The sequence below is a fragment of the Bufo bufo genome, chromosome 1 (genome assembly GCF_905171765.1).
Source record: "Bufo bufo chromosome 1, aBufBuf1.1, whole genome shotgun sequence".
Classification (NCBI taxonomy): Eukaryota; Metazoa; Chordata; class Amphibia; order Anura; family Bufonidae; genus Bufo; species Bufo bufo.
This window is the reverse complement of record NC_053389.1, coordinates 567,519,353-567,541,390: the sequence shown is the minus strand read 5'-3', so window position 1 is coordinate 567,541,390 and position 22,038 is coordinate 567,519,353. Positions and strand designations below refer to the sequence as shown.

The 22,038-nt window shown below is 44.1% G+C and overlaps 1 protein-coding gene across 1 annotated transcript in view; it reads right to left on the bottom strand.

Moving 5' to 3' along the window:
- Positions 1–22,038, bottom strand: part of GRM3 (glutamate metabotropic receptor 3) — a 340,383-nt gene that overhangs the window by 131,954 nt on the left and 186,391 nt on the right. The gene's annotated exons all lie outside the window — the stretch shown is intronic.

Genomic DNA, 22,038 nt, shown 5'->3' with positions numbered 1-22,038 from the left:
TAAGTCATGTGCCACTTGGGGACACAACACTGCTGAGGCTAGTAAATTGGCGCAGTGGCGCATGTGTCTGGAAGTTTGCATGCCAGGAATCATAAAAAGCCAGATTGGACACTTGGTGCTGGAACGGAATGCAGGAAACAGGCGAGTGTCTTTTTTATGTTAGGTATAGTGTTGTCCAAGACCTAGAATGGTGTTGAAGCTTTTCAACCCTTCAATCACCTGACAGACACATTAAGAAAATGTTACTTGTTATGTAGACCAGTAACATTTTCCCCTCCCTTTGTTCCAGCGGTCATAACTTTTTTTTTACATTTTCTTCAATGTAGCTGCATCCTTGAATTTTGTATGAAGAGTTATAGTTTTTATGGGAACCATTTTGCGGTACAGATACAGTATTAAAAAATATAAAAATACTTGCACTTATTTGTCGGATTTGTTTTTACACTGTTAACAATGTGGTGGTATAACTAAAATCATAACTGAGGTTTAGTACAATTATGATAATTCCAAATTTGTGCCGTTTTTTTATGTTATACTACATGCACAATAAAAACACTTTTTTGTTTTACAAAATAATTTATTTTTGTGTCACCGCATTTGAAGACCCATAAGATTAAAAAAATAAAATTATTCTGATTGTATAGCTATGTGAGTGCTTGTTTTTTGTAGGACGATTTGTAGTTTTCGTACCATTTTTGAGATGAAAAAAAACAACAATTCTGGTACTGCTTTTTGTGTTTCATAAATAAGAAATTAAGTTTATAGTATAGGACATTATGGATGCAGCATTATTTAGGGTTGCCAATTTTCCCAACAAATACCAGTCAAGTTTACAGGTGTGTGGTTTGGGGGCATGGCTTAACACAGGATGTTATTTGAGTTTTGCTGCATTCTTTTTTTTATTTTTTATTTTTTATTTTTTATTCCTGTCAATATTTAAAATACAAGGCAGCCAAAAAATTATGCAGAGCCCTTATGTTTGAACAGGTGTTATCGCATATGTTGTTGTGAAGAAAAAATAGCCACACAACCAAGAAAAATACCCTATATGTATTTTAGTGGTGCTCCCCGTGCCATGCAGCCATATGCAGGAGCTCCGTTTACCTTGGTTTGCCATACTGGTTTGCTTTGTAAAAATTATCAAAAATTATCATTTATCGCAACAGTTAGTGAGAGAAAATGAGTTTTCTGACTGTGAGAAATATTTTTCATAAGTACCATATACAAAAAGAAAGAAATGTATTGATGATATCCCTCTCTAGTATTACCATTACAGCAGCATGTAACAAGTAACACCAGAGACGCAGTCTGCATATTTTAATACTAAAGGATTTGGACAGTGTAAAATAGAAGGTTTATTGATGTTTGTAGGGTACAAGCGGTTGATGTGACTTGTTTAATGCTGTGATCCAAGTACTGGCAAATGTCTGGGTCGTGGCATCAATACACGGCCTTATTAGACACAGAGAGGAGATTTGATGAGAAAGCACTCATCTTCTCAATATTTTCTTAACTTTTCTGGAAAAAAAGATCCCCATATGTGACAATTAGAGAGCATGTATGCTCTCTGATTGATGGGGGAAGGGGAGTTAATAACATGCACAGAAGTCCATGTTACCTTCCCCTTTGGGACATGTACAGTTAGAAAGAGAGAGGATCTATGTTTCTCCTACCCGCAGAATTTCCCCCACTGGCCCCCCTCTCATCCTCTACACTGGCTGAGATCACAGCCGGCTGAAAGGGGAAGGGCTGCTTTAACCTTTAAAACAAGACAAGGATAGGGTCAGGAGCTAGAGCTGCAGGTTACTCACTGGGTCTTTCAAGCATGCCGACTTCTTTTTGCCTCATTGTGCCAATATTGTATGTGAGTGAGCAAATAAAGTCATACTCACAAGTTGCTGGTACAAAACATTTTGTTTCTTTTTATTTCTTTAATTCATTCCAGTATAAAATGATACATCATGAGGGACACTGAGACATCGTTCACACCTCCTCCCCTCCACGCGCCGTTTCGGAAGAACACGCCCCCTTACTCATGCGTGCAGGTAGAGGGGGAGGTGGGGTATTTATAGCACCAACAGCTGATGCATATATACAAACCATATCCTTTATACAAAATACATAGTCATAAATAACCCTAAAACATGAAAGGGATCAATCATATAAATGCACTAAGACTACAAATTTCATTTAACCCTTTAGGTAATAAAGACTGCAGTTTCACTATCCAAAAGGTCTCCCTTTGTAACAATCTCCTACTGTTAGCCTTCTCATTGTCTCCACATTTTACCACCTCCAGAATCTGCCACCTGAGATCTGACACCTAATGGGCCCGATCATAAAAATGTCGGGCAACAGATGAACAATTGTAGCCTGAGAAAGAGGTCTCAGAACAACCACCCCAACCTGCCACCACACCGCCTACACACCATTCATGCAAAACAGTATAGTCCCCTGTTGACGGCCCAAACAGTGGGCAAATCAAGGGGGGGGGGGGGGGGGGGATCTTATGGCTGATCAGTGTATGTATAAATGATGATAATGGATTTCTTAGATATATAGATATGTTATGTGACATGACATGAAGGTCACATTGGTATTTACAAATGTTTATACATAATCTTTGCATGATTTATTTGCAGTCCTTCAATTTTGCTTGTCTGGTCAGTGTGGTGTCTAACACTCAAAATTAACTCAATATCATTGGCATGACTTCTGTTTATCTGTATCTAGTGGCCAAGGAATTGCTAGCTGCATGTGTCTCAACATGTCAATTACTTGAACTTAACTTAATTGAAGTGAAAATAGTTCTGTGTACTGGGGGAGCATAACGTTCATCAAGCTTTGCATTCCCTGAAAGATTTCCTCTAAGTGTTGTCATTTTTCAAGCTGTAGGTCTTTAATCTACAGGGATGCACCTAAATTAGAAACATATTTTAGCTTTGTCCTTTAATGACATCTAACTTCCAGAACTTTTTTGTTTAAAGTACGTTTAATTTTTATAGTTACATTTGCATTTATTATGTAAAATGGCATACAGAATTTGCCAGAATTTTATATGCAGGCATCCATGATTTGCCAGCTATTTTCCATCCAACTGTTTTTATAATTCATTGTTTTTGTTGCGTGCCTCTGAACCCTCTCCTCTCCACTTCTTATACTCTACTCACTCTTCCTGACTAGACTAACTAATGATTTGTGATTTCATCATGGAATCTAACTCCTGTGTGACACTAGTAGTACATTCATATACTATACAATAATGAACTCGAATTCTCGGTGTAATCCTCAGTGTTATATCACTTTATTTGTAAATTAGGATATACCGTATTTTTTCGCCCTACAAGACACACCAGTACATAAGATCTAGGTTTGAGAGGAGGACAATAAAAACAAATATTTTTCATTAGACCTCAGATCAGACCACCAATCAGACCCCCAATGTTAATCAGACCTCAGCTCAGACCCCAATGTGAGTGACCCCCAATCAGACCTCAGATAAGAGCCCCACTATAAATAAGACCCCCAATTCATACCTCTGATGACCTCCATTGCCTCATATCAGCCCCATTGCCTCATATCAGTGCCTCATATCAGCCCCCTTTTTCTAATATAAGCCCTCATTTCCTGATATCAGCCCCTATTGCTTCTTATATGAGCCCCAATTACCTCTTATATCAGCCCCATTTTCTTATATGAGCCCCCATTGCCTTATATGAGCCCCCATTGCCTCATATCAGCCCACATGCCACAGAGCACATAAAAAAATCCACTTACCTCTCCTGCTCCAGACGACGCTGTTTATTACCTCCAGTGCTTTCTCTCTTCTTCCTGCCGCGCACAGCATGAGGTCACAGAGCGCCCTCACTCTGTGCACAGCCACAGTATAGCTGACAGTAGAGGTCCAGGAAGCGGTGAGTACAGAGCCTTCACCACTTCCCGTTCCTCCGGTACTAATGAGAGCTTCCATAAAGGACATCCCCCCCCCCACACTTTGAGGGGAAAAAAGTGCGTCTTATGGGGCGAAAAATAAAGTACATTGACTTGCTCTATATGCTTAATCCCTCTAAAATATTATATTAACTTCTTTGTGAATGATTCCTACACCATTTAGTATATTTTACAAGTATGGCACTTGTCAATAATGAATACATATTTTACTAAATATCGCTGACCCTATTTGTCCCCAGCTAGTAACTGTGACTTAATCTGAGTATATTCCATAAATAATTTCTGTTTTCTATGTTTTAGCCAATTATTTAACCTATATCTGTAGTTTATGTATCAAATCCATTTGACAAGTCTAGATATAAATCACTTTATAAACTGTGGGAATCTGTCACCAGAGACCTCCATATCCAACTGTTTGCATAGACACATACCGTAGCTGTGGTTCATCTGATTAAAATGTTGTATTTCTTTTGTGGACCCGAGGCTCTGTTCCCAAGTTATAATTCTTTTTCTTAAAATGTAAATTAGGCATTTGGTGCAATAAGGGCATCATTATTGCTCTTGTTGCACCAAAGTTTCACTTATTTCTGTGGCTAGCCCCTCCCTGGCTTTGATTGCCAGGTCCAGGCAGTATTAATACAGCCAGGGAAGTCTGGCCACAGAAAAGAGTGGAGCTTGGGTCCAACGAGAGCAACGGTGACATAGCAACAAAGGACTAATTTGAATATTAAGAAAAAGTAACTTGGGAACTCGGATGAACAAAAGAAAAACATCATTTTATTCATGTGAATCACAGCTATATGTCTATTCAAACAGTTTGATAAGGAGGGCATGACAGATTCACTTAACAAATTTTTACAGCCTCCATAAAGGAGTTCTCTGGGAACTAAGGAACTGACCACTGAAGAAGGAGCACGCAGCTCCGAAACGCGTTTGATATACATTGCACTGACAGTGAACATGATAGCGCCTACAACTTGCCTGTAGACTAATATTACAGAGATGGACTGGTTGTCCTTTTACAACTGAACTTTCTACAACTGAATTTCTCATAGTAGGAGGAGCGATCTACATAAACTACTCACTTGCTAGCAACTTGCGGCCGATCAAACTAATAGCTTCCAAACACGTGGGGCGCCGAAAGAGCCGAGCCAGCACAGCTCAGCGGCCGTAGCATTACAGCTCTACTCCGGACGCAGAGTCTCCTTGCTGTACAAAAGATTATTAACGTTATTGCAAGTTTATGTTACACTAACTTCAATTAACAACCAATAATTTTATCAAATGACAGTTATCTAAAGAACATAAAGAACAAAAAGCCGCCTTCATAGAGGGGACATGAAATACCCCTAATATAATACTAATATACTGATATCAGAGAAATTGAGAATTATACAAGGGGATTTATACGAGACAAACTAGAGATTTATATATTACTAGCAGAAGGACTCGGCTTTGTACGGATATATTTCATCTATTTCATTTAATGTTTGTGTGTGTCGCTAAAAGATATCAACAGTATCCCCCATAACAGTGATCTACAGCCCCCCTCCCCTTAACACTGAACCCCCCCACAGTGCTTCGCCTCCTTAAAATGGGACCTCCACAGCAGCCTATCCCCTTAACTTTGACCTTTACAGCTTCCCGCCCCTTTAACAGTGGGTTTTACAGCATCCCATTCCCTTGACAGTGACCTCCTCAGGCCCCCGCCCCATTAACAGTGATCTCTACAGCACCCTGTCCCTTAACATTGACCTCCATAGGGGACCGTCCCCTTAACTGTGACCTCCACTGTTCCCTGCCCTCTTAACAGAGACCTCCACAGCACCTGTCCTTTTAACAGTGACTGCCACACTACCCTGTTCCCTTAACAGTGACCTTCACAGTACCCTGCTCTTTTAACAGTGACCTCACAGTACCCTGCTGCCTTAACAGTAACTTCCGCAGCAGCTGCCAGACAGACAAAAACTAATTTTTATATATATAAGAGACTAGCAGAAGGACCCAGCTTCGCACGGGTATATTTCATCTATTTCATTTAATGTTTGTGTGTGTCATTAAAAGATATCGACAGCCCCATAAAAGTGACCTCTACAGCCCCTTTAACCACCTCAGCCCCCAGTGCTTAAACACCCTGAAAGACCAGGCCACTTTTTACACTTCTGACCTACACTACTTTCACCGTTTATTGCTCGGTCATGCAACTTACCACCCAAATGAATTTTACCTCATTTTCTTCTCACTAATAGAGCTTTCATTTGGTGGTATTTCATTGCTGCTGACATTTTTACTTTTTTTGTTATTAATCGAAATTTAACAATTTTTTTGCAAAAAAATGACATTTTTCACTTTCAGTTGTAAAATTTTGCAAAAAAAAACGACATCCATATATAAATTTTGCTCTAAATTTATTGTTCTACATGTCTTTGATAAAAAAAAAATGTTTGGGTAAAAAAAAATGGTTTGGGTAAAAGTTATAGCGTTTACAAACTATGGTACAAAAATGTGAATTTCCGCTTTTTGAAGCAGCTCTGACTTTCTGAGCACCTGTCATGTTTCCTGAGGTTCTACAATGTCCAGACAGTACAAACACCCCACAAATGACCCCATTTCTGAAAGTAGACACCCTAAGGTATTCGCTGATGGGCATAGTGAGTTCATAGAACTTTTTATTTTTTGTCACAAGTTAGCGGAAAATGATGATTTTTTTTTTTTCTTACAAAGTCTCATATTCCACTAACTTGTGACAAAAAATAAAAACTTCCATGAACTCACTATGCCCATCAGCGAATACCTTGGGGTGTCTTCTTTCCAAAATGGGGTCACTTGTGGGGTAGTTATACTGCCCTGGCATTCTAGGGGCCCAAATGTGTGGTAAGGAGTTTGAAATCAAATTCTGTAAAAAATGACCAGTGAAATCCGAAAGGTGCTCTTTGGAATATGGGCCCCTTTGCCCACCTAGGCTGCAAAAAAGTGTCACACATGTGGTATCTCCGTATTCAGGAGAAGTTGGGGAATGTGTTTTGGGGTGTCATTTTACATATACCCATGCTGGGTGAGATAATTATCTTGGTCAAATGCCAACTTTGCATAAAAAAAATGGTAAAAGTTGTCTTTTGACAAGATATTTCTCTCACCCAGCATGGGTATATGTAAAATGACACCCCAAAACACATTCCCCAACTTCTCCTGAATACGGAGATACCAGATGTGTGACACTTTTTTGCAGCCTAGGTGGGCAAAGGGGCCCATATTCCAAACAGCACCTTTCGGATTTCACTGGTCATTTTTTACAGAATTTGATTTCAAACTCCTTACCACACATTTGGGCCCCTAGAATGCCAGGGCAGTATAACTACCCCACAAGTGACCCCATTTTGGAAAGAAGACACCCCAAGGAATTCGCTGATGGGCATAGTGAGTTCATGGAAGTTTTTCTTTTTTGTCACAAGTTAGTGGAATATGAGACTTTGTAAGAAAAAAAAAATTAAAAAAAAAATCATTATTTTCCACTAACTTGTGACAAAAAATAAAAAATTCTAGGAACTCGCCATGCCCCTCATGGAATACCTTGGGGTGTCTTCTTTCCAAAATGGGGTCACTTGTGGGGTAGTTATACTGCCCTGGCATTCTAGGGGCCCAAATGTGTGGTAAGGAGTTTGAAATCAAATTCTGTAAAAAATGACCAGTGAAATCCGAAAGGTGCTCTTTGGAATATGGGCCCCTTTGCCCACCTAGGCTGCAAAAAAGTGTCACACATCTGGTATCTCCGTATTCAGGAGAAGTTGGGGAATGTGTTTTGGGGTGTCATTTTACATATACCATGCTGGGTGAGATAAATATCTTGGTCAAATGCCAACTTTGTATAAAAAAAATGGGAAAAGTTGTCTTTTGCCAAGATATTTCTCTTACCAGCATGGGTATATGTATAATGACACCCCAAAACACATTCCCCAACTTCTCCTGAATACGGAGATACCACATGTGTGGCACTTTTTTGCAGCCTAGGTGGGCAAAGGGGCCCACATTCCAAAGAGCACCTTTCGGATTTCACTGGTCATTTTTTACAGAATTTGATTTCAAACTCCTTACCACACATTTGGGCCCCTAGAATGCCAGGGCAGTATAACTACCCCACAAGTGACCCCATTTTGGAAAGAAGACACCCCAAGGTATTCGCTGATGGGCATAGTGAGTTCATGGAAGTTTTTATTTTTTGTCACAAGTTAGTGGAATATGAGACTTTGTAAGAAATAATAAAAAAATAAAAAAATCATCATATTCCACTAACTTCTGACAAAAAAAAAAAAATTCTATGAACTCGCTATGCCCAACAGCGAATACCTTGGGGTGTCTTCTTTCCAAAATGGGGTCACTTGTGGGTTAGTTATACTGCCCTGGCATTCTAGGGGCCCAAATGTGTGGTAAGTAGGTAAATGACCTGTGAAATCCGAAAGGTGCTCTTTGGAATGTGGGCCCCTTTGCCCACCTAGGCTGCAAAAAAGTGTCACACATGTGGTATCTCCGTATTCAGGAGAAGTTGGGGAATGTGTTTTGGGGTGTCATTTTACATATACCCATGCTGGGTGAGAGAAATATCTTGGCAAAAGACAACTTTTCCCATTTTTCTATACAAAGTTGGCATTTGACCAAGATATTTATCTCACCCAGCATGGGTATATGTAAAATGACACCCCAAAACACATTCCCCAACTTCTCCTGAATACGGAGATACCACATGTGTGACACTTTTTTGCAGCCTAGGTGGGCAAAGGTGCCCAAATTCCTTTTAGGAGGGCATTTTTAGACATTTGGATACCAGACTTCTTCTCACGCTTTGGGGCCCCTAAAATGCCAGGGCAGTATAAATACCCCACATGTGACCCCATTTTGGAAAGAAGACACCCCAAGGTATTCAATGAGGGGCATGGCGAGTTCATAGAAAAAAAAATTTTTTGGCACAAGTTAGCGGAAATTGATTTTTTTGATTTTTTTCTCACAAAGTCTCCCTTTCCGCTAACTTGGGACAAAAATTTAAATCTTTCATGGACTCAATATGCCCCTCAGCGAATACCTTGGGGTGTCTTCTTTCCAAAATGGTGTTATTTGTGGGGTGTTTGTACTGCCCTGGCATTTGAGGGTCTCCGCAATCATTACATGTATGCCCAGCATTAGGAGTTTCTGCTATTCTCCTTATATTGAGCATACAGGTAATGAGATTTTTTTTTTCCGTTCAGCCTCTGGGCTGAAAGAAAAAAATGAACGGCACAGATTTCTTCATTCGCATCGATCAATGTGGATGAAAAAATCTCTGCCAAAAAAAGAAAAAGGAGGGGAAAGGCGTCTGCCAGGACATAGGAGCTCCGCCCAACATCCATACCCACTTAGCTCGTATGCCCTGGCAAACCAGATTTCTCCATTCACATCAATCGATGTGGATGAATAAATCATTGCCGGGATTTTTTTTTTTTATATATACAAAGTGTTTGCCAAAGTATATGAACACCGCCACCTCCTCAGCTCATATGCCTCGGCAAACGTATCTTTTACTGCAGAGGAGAAATCTCGTCTTGCAGCGCCGCATACACCGACTTGCGTGTAATCTGACAGCAGCGCAATGCTTCTGTCAGAATGCACATCAGTGCTGCAGTTAGTCGATCGGTTGGTCCACCTGGAAGGTAAAAAAAACAAAACAAAAAAGAAAAAACCAGGCCGCAACGCAATAAATTTATTAACTTTTGAACAGAACATATAAACTTTTTTTGTAACTTTTTTAACTGAACGTTAACCTTTTTACTTACCTGTATTTTTTTTTTTTTTAGTTTTTTTTACCTTTATAGAACAAACCTCTCCTTCCCCATGGGACAATGTGCAAAGCGCAAATCGCCCAAAGATGTGGCGAAGTACGTTATGCACTTTATCCCAGGTGAAAGGAGAGGTTTGCAGCAGCTGTGAGTAAAAGGGCCCTAATAGCCCTGTGTGCCTGTCCTGGTGAGATGCGATCCCTATGCTAGGTGTACCTGTGTGTGGTACTTCCGGAAACACTCTCCATAGCATAGGGCAGGGTGGTCAGGACAGTCAGGACAGAAATAGCGGGTGTCACGCGTTATTCCACTCCTGCTACAGACACGACATCTTTTTCGGGGTGACGGTTGGGTTGAGGTACCAGGAACGACACTGGGGAAATGTCGCTCGTGTAGACGGCTAACTACAGTGGTGGATGGGGCCACGGAACCTCCTGGATAAAGGAGGTTCTCGATGATCTCTTCCTGGAATTTGAGGAAGGATCGTGTTCTCCCAGCCTTACTGTAGAGAACAAAACTATTATACAGCGCCAATTGAATTAAATATACAGACACCTTCTTATACCAGCGTCTGGTTCTGCGGGAAACTAAATACGGAGACAACATCTGGTCATTGAAGTCCACCCCTCCCATGAGCGCATTATAGTCGTGGACACAGAGGGGCTTTTCAATGACACGGGTTGCTCGCTCAATTTGTATTGTCGTGTCTGCGTGAATGGAGGAGAGCATGTAAACGTCACGCTTGTCTCTCCATTTCACCGCGAGCAGTTCTTCGTTACACAAGGCAGCCCTCTCCCCCCTTGCAAGACGGGTGGTTACAAGCCGTTGGGGGAAGCCCACGCGACTAGTTCGCGCGGTGCCACAGGCGCAAATCCGTTCTAGAAACAAATTCCTAAAGAGGGCCACACTTGTGTAGAAATTGTCCACATAAAGATGGTACCCCTTGCCGAATAAGGGTGACACCAAGTCCCAGACTGTCTTCCCACTGCTCCCCAGGTAGTCAGGGCAACCGACCGGCTCCAGGGTCTGATCTTTTCCCTCATAGATCCGAAATTTGTGGGTATAGCCTGTGGCCCTTTCACAGAGCTTATACAATTTGACCCCATACCGGGCACGCTTGCTTGGGATGTATTGTTTGAAGCCAAGGCGCCCGGAAAAATGTATTAGGGACTCGTCTACGCAGATGTTTTGCTCGGGGGTATACAAATCTGCAAATTTCTGGTTGAAGTGGTCTATGAGGGGCTGAATTTTGTGGAGCCGGTCAAAAGCTGGGTGGCCTCTGGGACGGGAGGTGGTGTTGTCGCTAAAATGCAGGAAACGGAGGATGGCCTCAAATCGTGCCCTGGACATAGCAGCAGAGAACATGGGCATGTGATGAATCGGGTTCGTGGAACAATATGACCGCAATTCATGCTTTTTAGTTCGACCCATGTTGAGGAGAAGGCCCAAAAAAATGTTAATTTCGGAAACTTGGACTGGTTTCCACCGGAAAGGCTGGGCATAAAAGCTTCCCGAGTTGGCGGATATAAATTGTGTGGCATACCGGTTTGTCTCTGCCGGTTTGTCCAAGAGCTCCGCAGTCAAGAACAGCTCAAAAAAATCCCAGAGCCGAACCGATTTGAGCCGTCTCAACCCGAACTCCAGACTGGGCGGTGAAAGGGGGAACTAATGGTGCGGCTGAAGTTGGTGACTGCCAATCAGGGTTTGCCAGCACCTCAGGGATTCTAGGGGCTCTACGGGCCTGTCTGTGCGGTGGCTGCGACGGGGTAACTACTGCATGTGCCACCGTACCAGCTTCAACTGCCCTTCTGGTGCTCGCCACGTCACCATGTTGTACGGCAGTGCTGGTACTAGGTCCAGGGAGGGCTGTGCTGCTGGTGTATGCCTCACCACGTGATCCGGCAGCGACAGCCCCACTCTGCTGCTCTTGAAGCGGATCCTGCACAACCTGTGGTCTAGCGACACGGGGCCGGGTACGCCTGGTGCTGTCAGGGACCTCCACCTCCTCGTCCGAACTTTGGGTCAGAGAGCCACTGCTTTCTACAGGTTCATATTCTGACCCGCTAGATTAGTCAGATGAGGGTTCCCATTCCTCATCCGACTGGGTCAGAATCCTGTAGGCCTCTTCAGAAGAATACCCCCTGTTTGACATTTTGGACTACTAAATTTAGGGGTATATCCTGAGACTACCCAAGAAAAAAAGCAAGCCTGTCTTACAAAGGGGAGGCTAGCGAAGTACCGGAGGCCGCTGCGGTTGATAAAAAATATCAAAACTGATTTTTTTTATCGCCGCAGTGCGTGTAAAATGAATGTGCAGTGATAAAAAAAATAGATATTTTTTGTCACTGCGGTGGGGCGGGCGTGGGTGAACGCACGTGTGGGCGACCGATCAGGCCTGATCGGGCAAACACTGCGTTTTGGGTGGAGGACGAGCTAAGGTGACACTAATACAATTATAGATCTGACCGTGATCAGTTTTGATCACTTACAGATACTATAAAAGTACAAATGCTGATTAGCGATACGCTAAACAGCGAATAAGTGACTGCGGTGCGGTGGGCTGGGCGCTAACTCACGCTAAACTACCTAACCAAGGGGCCTAAACTATCCCTAAAACCTAACAGTCAATACCAGTGAAAAAAAAAAAGTGACAGTTTACACTGATCACTTTTTTTCATTTCACTAGTGATTGACAGGGGCGATCAAAGGGGTGATCAAAGGGTTAATTGGGGTGCAGGGGGGTGATCTGGGGCTACAGTGAAGTGTTTGGTGCTACTCACAGTTCAGTCTGCTCCTCTGCTGGATCCAACCGACGAAAAGGACCAGCAGAGGAGCAGAGAAGCCATATAACAGATCATATTTACTAATATGATCTGTTATATGGCTTGTGATTGGATTTTTTGAAAGTCGCCAGCCTGCCAGCCAATGATCGTTGCTGGCAGGCTGGTGACGAACTTCTTCTTTAACTTTTGCCGGCCCGCGATGCGCATGCGCGGGCCGGCTTTGAGCGAAATCTCGCGTCTCGCGAGATGACGCGTATATGCGTGACTGTGCGCAGCGCTGCCACCTCCGGAACGCGAATCTGCGTTAGGCGGTCCGGAGGTGGTTAACAGTGACCTTCACAGTGTCCGCCCCTTTAACAGTGACCTCCACAGTGCCTGCCCCTATAACAGTGACCTCCACAGAGCCCTGCCCCTTTAACAGTGACCTCCACAGTGCCCGCCCCTTTAACAGTGACCTCCACAGCACCAGCCCCTTTAACAGTGACCTCTACAGTGCCTTCCTCTTTAACCCCTTAAGGACCGGGCTCATTTTCACCTTAAGGACCAGGCTCATTTTCACCTTAAGGACCAGGCCATTTTTTGCAAATCTGACCAGTGTCACTTTAAGTGCTCATAACTTTAAAACGCTTTGACTTACCCAGGCCGTTCTGAGATTGTTTTTTCGTCACATATTGTACTTCATGACACTGCTAAAATTGGGTCAAAAAAGTTAATTTTTTTGCATAAAAAAATACAATTTTTACCGTAAATTTTGAAAAATTAGCAAATTTCAAATTTTCAGTTTCTCTACCTCTGTAATACATAGTAATACCCCCAAAAATTGTGATGACTTTACATTCCCCATATGTCTACTTCATGCTTGAATTGTTTTGGGAATGATATTTTATTTTTTGGGGATGTTACAAGGCTTAGAAGTTTAGAAGCAAATTTTGAAATTTTCAGAAATCTTCAAAATCCCACTTTTTATGGACCAGTTCAGGTTTGAAGTCATATTGTGAGGCTTAGATAATAGAAACCTCCCAAAAATGACCCCATTCTAGAAACTACACCCCTCAAGGTATTCAAAACTGTTTTTTCAAACTTTGTTAACCCTTTAGGTGTTCCACAAGAGTTAATGGCAGATGGAGAAACAATTTTGAAATTTATATTTTTTGGAAAATTTTCCAATATAATCAATTTTTTCCAGGAGTAAAACAAGGGTTAACTGCCAAACAACACTCAAAATGGGTTGCCCTGATTCTGTAGTTTGCAAAAACACCCCATATGTGGTCGTAAACTACTGTTTGGCCGAACGGTAGCACATAGAAGGAGGGGAACACCATATGGGTTTTGGAAGGCAGATTTGGCAGGACTGGTTTTGTTTATACCATGTCCCATTTGAAGCCCCCTGTTGCACCCCTAGAATAGAAATTTCAAAAAAGTGACTCCATCTAAGAAAGTACACCCCTCAAGGTATTCAAAACTGGGTTTACAAACTTTGTTAACCCTTTAGGTGTTCCACAAGAGTTAATGGCAGATGGAGAAACAATTTTGAAATTTCTATTTTTTGGAAAATTTTCCAATATAATCAATTTTTTCCAGGAGTAAAACAAGGGTTAACTGCCAAACAACACTCAAAATGGGTTGCCCTGATTCTGTAGTTTGCAAAAACACCCCATATGTGGTCGTAAACTACTGTTTGGCCGAACGGTAGCACATAGAAGGAGGGGAACACCATATGGGTTTTGGAAGGCAGATTTGGCAGGACTGGTTTTGTTTATACCATGTCCCATTTGAAGCCCCCTGTTGCACCCCTAGAATAGAAATTTCAAAAAAGTGACTCCATCTAAGAAAGTACACCCCTCAAGGTATTCAAAACTGGGTTTACAAACTTTGTTAACCCTTTAGGTGTTCCACAAGAGTTAATGGCAGATGGAGAAACAATTTTGAAATTTCTATTTTTTGGAAAATTTTCCAATATAATCAATTTTTTCCAGGAGTAAAACAAGGGTTAACTGCCAAACAACACTCAAAATGGGTTGCCCTGATTCTGTAGTTTGCAAAAACACCCCATATGTGGTCGTAAACTACTGTTTGGCCGAACGGTAGCACATAGAAGGAGGGGAACACCATATGGGTTTTGGAAGGCAGATTTGGCAGGACTGGTTTTGTTTATACCATGTCCCATTTGAAGCCCCCTGTTGCACCCCTAGAATAGAAATTTCAAAAAAGTGACTCCATCTAAGAAAGTACACCCCTCAAGGTATTCAAAACTGGGTTTACAAACTTTGTTAACCCTTTAGGTGTTCCACAAGAGTTAATGGCAGATGGAGAAACAATTTTGAAATTTCTATTTTTTGGAAAATTTTCCAATATAATCAATTTTTTCCAGGAGTAAAACAAGGGTTAACTGCCAAACAACACTCAAAATGGGTTGCCCTGATTCTGTAGTTTGCAAAAACACCCCATATGTGGTCGTAAACTACTGTTTGGCCGAACGGTAGCACATAGAAGGAGGGGAACACCATATGGGTTTTGGAAGGCAGATTTGGCAGGACTGGTTTTGTTTATACCATGTCCCATTTGAAGCCCCCTGTTGCACCCCTAGAATAGAAATTTCAAAAAAGTGACTCCATCTAAGAAAGTACACCCCTCAAGGTATTCAAAACTGGGTTTACAAACTTTGTTAACCCTTTAGGTGTTCCACAAGAGTTAATGGCAGATGGAGAAACAATTTTGAAATTTCTATTTTTTGGAAAATTTTCCAATATAATCAATTTTTTCCAGGAGTAAAACAAGGGTTAACTGCCAAACAACACTCAAAATGGGTTGCCCTGATTCTGTAGTTTGCAAAAACACCCCATATGTGGTCGTAAACTACTGTTTGGCCGAACGGTAGCACATAGAAGGAGGGGAACACCATATGGGTTTTGGAAGGCAGATTTGGCAGGACTGGTTTTGTTTATACCATGTCCCATTTGAAGCCCCCTGTTGCACCCCTAGAATAGAAATTTCAAAAAAGTGACTCCATCTAAGAAAGTACACCCCTCAAGGTATTCAAAACTGGGTTTACAAACTTTGTTAACCCTTTAGGTGTCCCACAAGAGTTAATGGCAGATGGAGAAACAATTTTGAAATTTCTATTTTTTGGAAAATTTTCCAATATAATCAATTTTTTCCAGGAGTAAAACAAGGGTTAACTGCCAAACAACACTCAAAATGGGTTGCCCTGATTCTGTAGTTTGCAAAAACACCCCATATGTGGTCGTAAACTACTGTTTGGCCGAACGGTAGCACATAGAAGGAGGGGAACACCATATGGGTTTTGGAAGGCAGATTTGGTAGGACTGGTTTTGTTTATACCATGTCCCATTTGAAGCCCCCTGTTGCACCCCTAGAATAGAAATTTCAAAAAAGTGACTCCATCTAAGAAAGTACACCCCTCAAGGTATTCAAAACTGGGTTTACAAACTTTGTTAACCCTTTAGGTGTTCCACAAGAGTTAATGGCAGATGGAGAAACAATTTTGAAATTTCTATTTTTTGGAAAATTTTCCAATATAATCAATTTTTTCCAGGAGTAAAACAAGGGTTAACTGCCAAACAACACTCAAAATGGGTTGCCCTGATTCTGTAGTTTGCAAAAACACCCCATATGTGGTCGTAAACTACTATTTGGCTAAACGGCAGGACATAGAAGAAGGGGAACGTCATTTTTGGAAGGCAGATTTTGCTGGACTGGTTTATTGACACCATGTACCCTTTCAAGCCCCCTGATGCACCCCTAGAGTAGAAACTCCATAAAAGTGACCCCATCTAGGAAACTACGGGATAAGGTGGTTGTTGTTTTGGGACTATTTTTGGGGTAAATTTGATTTTTGGTTGCTCTATATTAGTCTTTTTTGAGGCAATGTAACAAAAAAATGTAATTCTAAAATTGTTTCTACATTCACTATTTGGTTTTGTGGAACACCTAAAGGGTTAACATAGTTTGTAAAGTAACTTTTGAATACCTTGAGGGGTGTAGTTTCTTAGATGGGGTCACTTTTTTGGAGTTTCTAGTCTAGGCTACATCAGGGGGGGCTTCTAATGGGACATGGTGTCAAAAAAAAAACTGTCCATCAAAATCTGCCTTCCAGAAACCATATGGAGTTCCCTTCGTTCTATGCCCTGCCGTGCGGCTATATAGCCATTTACGACCACATATGGGGTGTTTCTGCAAACTACAGAATCGGGGCAATAAATATTTAGTTTTGTTTGGCTGTTAACCCTTGCTTTATTACCGGCAAAATGGATTCAAATTGAAATTTTGCCCAAAAATTGGTGTTTTGGCACAGTTTTTATTTTATATTTTTAACACCGTTCATCCGAGGCGTTTGGTCAAAAGTTATTTTTATAGCGACGACTTTTACGCACGCGACGATGCCCAATATGTATGGCTCTCAGACTTTGGAGACACTAAGCAGGCATCCTAAAACTGCGGCCCTCCAGATATTGTAAAACTACAATTCCCACCATGCCCTGCTGATGGCTGTAGGTTGTCTGGGCATGCTGGGAGTTATAGTTTTACAACATCTGGAGGGCCGCAGTTTGAGGATGCCTGCTCTAAAACTAATATTTTTTGGGGAAAGAAAAATTGTTTCCGTGTCTCCAAAGTCTGAGAGCCATAGTGTTTTATGTTCTCTAGTGGACTGTTGAGGATTATAAAAATTTAGTACTCCATGGAAGTGTGATACTCCCTGAAGCAATTGATAATGCAGAGGCCCGGATGATCGGGGCAAGTGTCACATTGAGTAGTGGTGTCCTTCCGTATCCCCCTCTTGTGACACACTCTGCACTTTTTTTGGGTTCGTCCCTTCTTTCCAGTATGGGGGACCACACCTGGAAAGTGTTGGCCAGGGACGATCCGGGCGCCTCCAATTCCCGAGGTACTCCGGCCTGCTCTTTCCCGGTCCGAAAAGATCAGGTCTTTGAGGACTGCCTCATAGAACTGGAGGAATGTCCCTGTGCTGCCAGCGCTTCGGGATAGTACAAAAGAGTTGTACATGGCAACCTGTACCAAGTAGACCGCAACTTTTTTGTACCATGCCCGGGTTTTGCGCATGGCGTTATATGGCGTGAGGACTTGATCAGAGAGATCAACTCCTCCCATATACCGATTGTAGTCGACGATACAATCGGGCTTGAGGACCGTTGCCGCGGTACCTCGCACAGGGACAGGGGTGGTGCCGTTACCGTGGATTGTGGACAGCATAAGGACATCCCTCTTGTCCTTATACCTGACCAGCAACAGGTTTCCACTGGTAAGGGCACGGGTCTCACCCCTGGGGATAGGTACCTGGAGGGGGTAGGCAGGGAGGCCGCGTTGATTTTTCCGCACGGTCCCACAAGCGAACGTGGATCTGGCGGCAAGGGACCTGAACAAGGGAATGCTGGTATAAAAGTTATCCACGTACAAGTGGTAACCATTATCCAGCAGTGGGTACATAAGGTCCCACACGAGTTTCCCGCTAACACCCAGAGTGGGGGGACATTCTGGGGGTTCAATACGGGAATCTCGCCCCTCGTACACACGAAATTTGTAAGTGTACCCTGAGGCACTCTCACAAATTTTGTATAGCTTCACGCCATACCTCGCCCGCTTTGTGGGAATGTATTGGCGGAAACTGAGTCTCCCCTTGAACGCAACGAGAGACTCATCAACCGCGACCTCCCTTCCAGGTACGTAGGCCTGCTGAAATGTGGCCCCAAAGTGATCGATGACCGGCCGTATCTTATACAGCCGGTCATAGGCAGGATCACTTCGGGGGGGACATGCTGCATTATCGGAATAATGCAGACATTTCCGGATGGCCTCAAACCGGTGACGTATCATGACCATACTGTACAGTGGGGTCTGGTAGAGTATGTCCCCACTCCAGTATTGCCTGACACTGGGTTTTTGGACTAGACCCATATGCAGCACGAGGCCCCAAAATGTCCTCATTTCGGCTGCACTGACCGGCGTCCAGCCACCGGGTCTAGCCAAAACTGAGCCTGGGTTTTGAGCGACGAACTGTTGGGCGTACAGATTCGTCTGCTCCACCATCAAATTCACCAGTGAGTTACTGAAAAAAAAACTAAAATAGTCTATTTCAGTAAACCCCACTGTGGGAATCTGGATTCCAGGATTGCCAGCAAAATCCGGAATCTCAGGCTCAAAGTCCACTGGGGGACACCAGCTAAGTTCATCGGCAGGGGGCTCCGGTGGACTTATTTGGTGGGCCGGGAAACCAGTACGAACCCCAGGGCGGCTCGTACTAGGGTGGGCCACAGGATCCCTAGCATGTGGGGCCCCTGGCTCCGCCTGGCGGCGTCTCCGCCGCCTTGGTGGCTCATCGTCATCAGATGATGATGAGGAGGATGCGGATGACAAAAGGAATGTGGGGTCATCCTCATCCTCACTGGGGCTCTCAGAGTCGGAGGCAATCTGGGCGTATGCCTCCTCGGCCGAGAACATCCGGTGGGCCATGGGTGTGTGTGCGTGTAGGTGTGCGTGTGTGGCAAACTTTATTATATGTGCGTGTGTGTGGGGGCAACGGGTGTTCGCGTACTAAAAAGTCCAGGCAAAAAAATGGGCAAGTGTTAGAAAAAAAAAAAGTTAAAACTTGCTGATCAGCGGTACAACGCTGATCAGCGGTCGGTGGGGTGGTGGGGCGGGCGATGCGCTAACAGTGGACGGACGCTAAAAAGTGCCGGCCAGTCAGCGCACGCAGAAAAAAAAAAGTGGTGGTGAGTGGGGGGTGGGGGGTGCTGGTGGGGGGTAGGTGGGGGGGGGAGGCAGGTGGGGGGGGGGGGGAAGTGGCTGGTGGGGGGTGGGTGGGGGGGCAAGTGGCAGGAGGGGTCTGGGTTAGGGTTAGATGGAAGTTTGGAAGTTTGGAATAAAAGTACTTTTTTTTTTTTTTTTCTAACTTACTTTTCCCTTCTTTCCCTGCCTAACGGTGCCTCTCCCTCACTGACCCTAACCTACCTGGGTGGCGATGGGTGCAGGAGGGTGATGGATGCCGATTAGGGGGACACAGGAGCTCGTTCTGGACGGTGCTGCACGGTCAGGGTGCTGGACAGGAAGAGGAGGGGAGAGAGGAGCGCAGGAAGTTTGAATCTCGCGCCTCTCTCCCCTGCACCAATCAGCACCCTGGACAGCGGCATTCAGCACCAGGGCCAGCACCGCCTCTCCAAATCCTCGGACTGCGATAGGTGGTGTATAATTACGCCACCGATCGCAGTCTTTTTCCGGTTCATCGGGTCACAGGACACCCGAATGGACCGGAAACGCAGAAAACCGCAGGTCTGAATTGACCTGCGGTTTTCTGCGATCGCCGATACGGGGGGGTCAAATGACCCCCCCCTGCATTGTTACGGGATGCCGGCTGAATGATTTCAGCCGAAATCCCGTTCCGATTAACCCCTGCGGCGCCGGAGTTCCGATTTTAAGTCAGGACGTACCGGTACGTCCTCGGTCCTTAAGGACTCGGGAAATAGGGCGTACCGGTACGTCCTAGGTCCTTAAGGACTCGGGAAATAGGGCGTACCGGTACGTCCTAGGTCCTTAAGGGGTTAACAGTGACCTCCACAGCGCCCTGCCCTCTTAATGCTAGGGCTACACGACGACATGTGTCGAGCGACATTTTGTCTCAACAATTTTTATAATGATAGGCTATGGTGTCTCACTGCGACACACGACATGCTGCGACTGCGACACGACAGTCGCAAAAAATCCTTTCAAGATGGATGCATAAAGCAGCGTAGTTGTGTCCTATGTGTCGTGCGACTTATTGTCGTCCTGTAGCCCTAGCCTAAAGCTGACCTACAGCAGTGAAGAAGACTGGCTGGGTTGTTATGGAAACCTGGAGTAAAACTGTGTGTATGTGGAGACAAAGGGCCTGCGAGTTTCTATTGACTGATAAGGGACATGTGTGAATGGCAGTTGGGATATGAAGGGGGCTATGATATGCACAATTAACCCCTTCAGGTGCAGCACCTGAGGGGTTAATTGAGCGGATCACAGCCCCCTGTAAGAGATCGGGTGCTGCCAGGCAGCAGGGGGCAGTCATGTACACAGTTCTCAGTATATTCTAACTAGAAGCGTCCCCATCACTATGGGAACGCCTCTGTGTTAGAATATACTGTCGGATTTGAGTTTTCATGAAGTGAAAACTCAGCTCTGAAAAAGCTTTCATACAGACGGATCTTCGGATCCGTCTGTATGAAAGTAACCTACGGCCACGGATCACGGACGTGGATGCCAATCTTGTGTGCATCCGTGTTCTTTCACGGACCCATTGACTTGAATGGGTCCGTGAACCGTTGTCCGTCAAAAAAATAGGACAGGTCATATTTTTTTTGACGGACAGGAAACATGCATCACGGATGCGGCTGCAAAACGGTGCATTTTCCGTTTTTTTCCACGGACCCATTGAAAGTCAATGGGTCCGCGAAAAAAAACGGCACAACGGCCACGGATGCACACAACGGTCGAGTGCATGAGGCCTTAGAATGCTGAGACCAGGTCTAAAACCTTCCCTGACACCTGATGTACCGGCGTGTCAAATTTGGTGAAGATCTCTCCAGTCGTTTGGTCGCGCATAAAGAACAGACAGACAGAAACTCATTTTTTATAATATAAGAGACTAGCATGACCCAGCTTCGCACGGGTATATTTAATCTATTTAATTTAATGTTTCTGTGTGTCGTTAAAAGATATTGACAGTATCCCCCATAATTGTGACCTTTACAGCACCCCGCCCCTGTAACAGTGAACTCCACAGTTCCCCACCCCTTAACACTGACCCCCCCACAGTGCCCCGCCACTTTAAAATGGGACCTCCACAGCAGCCTATCCCCTTAACTTTGACCTTCACAGCAGCCCGCCCCTTTAACAGTGAGCACCCTATTCCCTTGGCAGTGACCTCCTCAGGGGCCTGTCCCCTTAACAGTGATCTCCACAGTACCCCACTGCCTTAACAGTGACCTCACAGTACCATGCTTCCTTAAAGGGATTCTGTCACCTGCTTTTACCATTTTAAGCTGGCACCATCGCTATGTTGACTAAAGTACCTTATTTCCAGCAGTCTTCTTTTTATTTTATTTCGTTTTGTAGTTTTGATATAAAAGCGCTTTTTCTGTTATGCTAATTAGGGTCCAAGGTGCCCAGAGGGGCGTTTTTTTCACTCTCTGGAGCCCAGTGACGCCCCCCTGCAGTGCCCAAGAACGCCTCCTGATCATCAAATAACCTCCCACAGCCCCGGCAAACGGTTCCACCCTCTCCCCACGTCATAGTCTACCTTATAGAAATGCCCCGTCCTTCTTCCTGTCTGCGGCCAGAAAACTCGCGCAGGCGCAGTACTGCCAGCGGCCTGCGCGATCATCAACGTCCTGAGGGCAACAGCCTCAAAAGTCTCACTGGGCATGCGCCGAGCCCAGTGATGTGACCTGAGCGCTGTTGCCCTCAGGAGGTTGATGATCGCGCAGGCGCAGACCGCT